The sequence below is a fragment of the Pan troglodytes genome, chromosome 4 (assembly GCF_028858775.2).
Source record: "Pan troglodytes isolate AG18354 chromosome 4, NHGRI_mPanTro3-v2.0_pri, whole genome shotgun sequence".
NCBI classification, from domain to species: domain Eukaryota; kingdom Metazoa; phylum Chordata; class Mammalia; order Primates; family Hominidae; genus Pan; species Pan troglodytes.
Window position 1 is genome coordinate 52,690,344 of NC_072402.2, and position 4,877 is coordinate 52,695,220.

Here is a 4,877-nt window from a genome sequence, read left to right on the forward strand (position 1 = left end):
TTTCACAGATAAGCCTCCTGAGGGGACATTTTCTTATAGGGTTTGTTGTAAAAATAAACTGAGATAAGACAAGTGAAATGCTTAGTGCAATACTGAGTATGTGGCCACAGCAAGTATGAATATATGTTAGCTAATATTGTTATTGCCATATATATGATTATTTACATGCATGGAAATAATATAGTATGAATTTGCATCCATAGAAGATTTTTTTTTAATGTCAAGGGGATTAGTGCAAATGGAATGTAATAAACACTAAAAAAGGCACACAGGCCACATTGTTTAGTCTAAACCTTGCTTAAGTATATGACCAGCTGTAGTCATCCTATTCAAAGATTGTTACCCATGACTGACTCAAGTCTAGGCACTCTTCAAAGTGCCTATTTGGCTTGCTGATGTGGAATCAGTATCTTCCATGCAAAAGCCTCAGAGCTGCCTCCCTACTGTCTGGATGTTGTCTACCTTTTTTCTTTGTCTTTTTCTCCTTGCTTTCTCTTCTGAAGCCAGCCATGCATTTAAGAAAAGCTGGTTGTGGTTGAAGGCTGCTAGGTGGCTGATGGGAAGTATAGCCAATCCTCTTTCAACAGTTTCAGAATTGACTCACAGGAATGAAATGAGAGAGACATGTATGTAAGGCAGGAAAAAGGAGGGGGACACAGTAGGGAAAGCCAGCCCTCCTCAGGCTCTCCCCAGTCCCTGATGTGTGCTGTAAAGATCTGTTTGCCTCAAGACTTTATGACCAAGAACCCAAAAGCAAATGCAACAAAATCAAAGATAAATAGATGGGACTTAATTAAATTAAAGAGCTTCTGCCCAGCAAAATAATAATAATAATAATAACCAGCAGCAGAGTTAACAGACAGCCCACAAAGTGGGAGAAAATCTTCACAATCTGTACATCCAACAAAGGACTAATATCCAGAATCTACAAGGAACTCAAATCAGCAAGAAAAAAACAAACAATCCCATCAAAAAGTGGGCTAAGTGCATGAGTAGACAATTCTCCAGAGAAGATACACAAATTGCCAAGAAGCATATGGAAAAATGCTCAACATCACTAATGATTAGGGAAATGCAAATCAAAACCACAATGCGATACCACCTCACTCTTGCAAGAATGGTCATAATCAAAAAATCAATAAATAATAGATGTTGGTGTGGATGTGGCAAAAAAGGGAAACTTTTACACAGTTGGTGGGAATGTAAACTAGTACAACCACTATGGAAAATAGTGTGGAGATTCCTTAAAGAACTAAAAGTAGATCTACCGTTTGATCCAGCAATCCTACTACTAGGTATGTACCCAGAGAAGTCACTGTACAAAAAAGATACTTGCACACTCATGTTTATAGCAGCACAATTTGCAATTGTAAAAATATGAGACCAGCCCAAATTCCCATCAATCAATGAGTGGATAAAGAAAATGTGATATACATATACATATATATGTGTGTATATATATACATATATGTGTATATACATATATGTGTATATACATATACACATATATACACACACATATATACATATATACACATATATACACATATGTATATACACATATATACACATATATACATATATGTGTATATATACACATATATGTGTATATATATGTACTCACACACATATATATGTACACACACACACCATGGAATACTACTCAGCCATAAAAAGGAATAAAATAATGGCATTCGCAGCAACCTGGATGGAATTGGAGATTTTTATTTTTTTCTATTCTTTTTTATTTTATTTTATTGAGACAGAGTCTCGCTCTGTTGCCCAGGCTGGACTGGCAAGATCTTGGCTCATTGCAACCTCTGTCTCTCAGGTTCAAGCGATTCTCCTGGCTCAGCCTCCTGTGTAACTGGGACTATAGGCACATGCCACCACACCAAGCTAATTTTTGTATTTTTAGTAGAGACAGATTTCACCATGTTGACCAGGCTGGTCTTGAACTCCTGACCTCAAGTGATCCACCTGCCTTAGCCTCCCAAAGTGCTGGGATTACAGGCATGAGCCACTGCGCCTGATCTGGAGACTAGTATTATAAATGAAGTAACTCAGGAATGGAAAAAACAAACATTGTATGTTCTCATTCATATGTGGGAGCTTAGCTATGAGGATGCAAAGGCATAAGAATGACACATTGGACTTTGGGGACTCTGGGGAAAAAGGGTGGGAGGAGGCAAGGGATAAATGACTACAGATTGGGCACAGTGGACACTGCTTGGGTGACGGGTGCACCAAAATCTCAGAAATCACCACTAAATAACTTGAACTTATTCATGTAACCAAACACCACCTATTCCCCCAAAACCTATTGAAATAAAAAAATTAAAAATTGAAACTAAAACATGTTTGCCTCTAGCAGGCCTGCTAAACACGATCTCTGATTCTGTCAGAGCCATTGGGTGGGTGCCTACCTTTGTTGTCAACCCTTAGCCCAGGCACTATGAGGTTATCAGAGACTCTTTATAATAGTCAAGGTAGCTTAGAATGTGTGTTCTCTCTCTTGGGGACTTTATTTTCCCCTTGCAAATTCCCAACCACCACTTTGCTTAACCTCATTGCCTATGTTGGTTTTTCCTCACTGGAGATGAGCAACACAGGCCTGAATTAAAACCAGCATAACAGCACAAGTTAATTGGAGTCTGAAAGGATCAGGACACTTGAAACTGGGCTTGATAAACCCCCATGGGGTCTGGAAATGAGTCTTTTGGGGACAGAAAAAAATCTGGTTTCCATTGCCTCAGGGATCCACTTACCAACTTTCTATAGTGATCTCTGGACTATAACTGGATGCTTAGTTTTAAATAAATAATATGTTTATGCCTGTGCTTTTCATATATTGTTGAAAGAGTGGTTGAAATGCAAAAAAAAATTTATAATCTTTCTAGCTACTGACATAAGCTGTAATATAGTAGAAAAAAAGCAAAAATGTTGGCTTTTTTTTCTTTGCTGGAGCTGACATATATTTATGTTTTTCTTTTTCTCATTTAAATATATCAAAGAAGTGTCTTACCATCTATTAGTCTTGCTCTGATATACCCTTCATATTCTTTTTTTTTTTTACCTTTTCTAAAATATACCTTCCTGATAAAATGTGGTGTACCACTAAAAAGAAAGTCTTCTAAGCTTCAAGCAGTAAGAAATTTAATAAGAAACTTATTGGAGACTATCACAACATGAATAGGAACCACTAGCCTGGGCTTCTTGGTAATGGGAAATAGAACTGTTACCCTTTAGTCTATCAGCTGAATTTTGGATCAGGATATAATGACACAAAGTCATTACCCCCTGAAGGTACATGGTCTTTGGGGAAATGAGTGTATAGTGGTTTCAGCTCTGTCCCTAACTGTCCACAGTCTTCATCAGACTGGCTGCCATTACAATTAAAGTTAACTGTCACGATTACAGCCAAGAACAGGGATTGAATGAGATGGGAGAGTAAACTACTTTTCCCATACTGCTAAAGGTAGTCCCTGAGCAGCTAAGAACTGTTCTTCTCCCAGGGTGATAAAAAACCTGTTTTGGAAATCTAGAGAAAAATGAATGGAAGACGTGAAAGTGTCTGTTCATATGTTCAGTCACAAAGTCTTGCTTTTCACACAGAATAATGTTTTCATAGCATTTCAAATTGTCATTTCAAATTATGTTTGATTAAAGTCTCATCTGTGTTCAAACCATAAAAGAGGGAATGGAAAATCAATGATTCTACTTCTAATGAGAATCAAGTATCTTTTTCAAAGGGTTCCAATGAGTCTGAGTTATTTCAGATGGTAGATTTACTTTAACAATTACTTATTTGCTCAACAAGAAGTCAATGCTGGCTCTTCAAAAGTGCCTTCACTGGAGACTCTTTTAAAACTGTATTTGGACATTTTAGATAAATGGTTTGTCCATTTCCTTGTTTATTGTAGCTTGTATTTAACGCTCAAATAGCAACAATGGTATAGTTTTAGAATAAAAGGGGTGGCTGGACACAGTGATTCATGCCTGTAATCCCAATACTTTGGGAGGCTGAGGTGGGCAGATCACATGAGGTCAGGAGTTTGAGACCAGCCTGGCCAATATGGTGAAACCCTGTTTCTACTAAAAATACAAAAAAAAAAAAAAAAAATTAACCTAGCTTGGTGGTGTGCATCTGTAGATCCAGCTACTTGGAAGGCTGAGGCAGGAGAATCACTTGAACCCTGGAGGTGGAGCTTTCATTGAGCTGATATCACGCCACTGCACTCCAGCCTGGGTGACAGAGCAAGACTCCATCTAAAAAGAAAAAAAAAAAAAGAATAAAAGGGGAAATTAAATATAAATAGTGGATAGAAATAATCCTAACCTCTTTTCCTGACATATTTATAAAAGATGTTTCCTTCACTTTAACCTTATCCTGAAAAACACCACAAAAGATTGTGGACAACTTCTCTTCCGATTGATGTTTCTAAATTGGTGACATGCAATTACCTTCTCCATATTCACTCTGCTGAATAAGCTGAATTTTTAAATTATACACTTGTAGCTGGTTGAAATCTTCCTTGTGTATAAAATGGATGTTAAATGTCTTGAGAGTTGATTTTAAGATGTTTAATTCTTTGCTCTCCTGACAGGCAAAACTAGTGTTACTGGAAAATTCTTAAGAAAGATTACTGTTGTACTAACCATTTCCTCCTGATCTTTGGAATCATTCCTTGATTGTGTTTCCTGTTCTTGTTCTCGTGTTACTGGAGTGAACTCTTACCAGTGAGAAATTCTGGCTATGAATTCAAGAATCCAAGAACCAAAGACGTCGAGTTTGAAAGTAGTCAGGTAGTGGGAGTGGGATGGGTAGGATTCTGTGATGTGGTAAGATACTTGTTGATCATATTAATTTTTAGGTT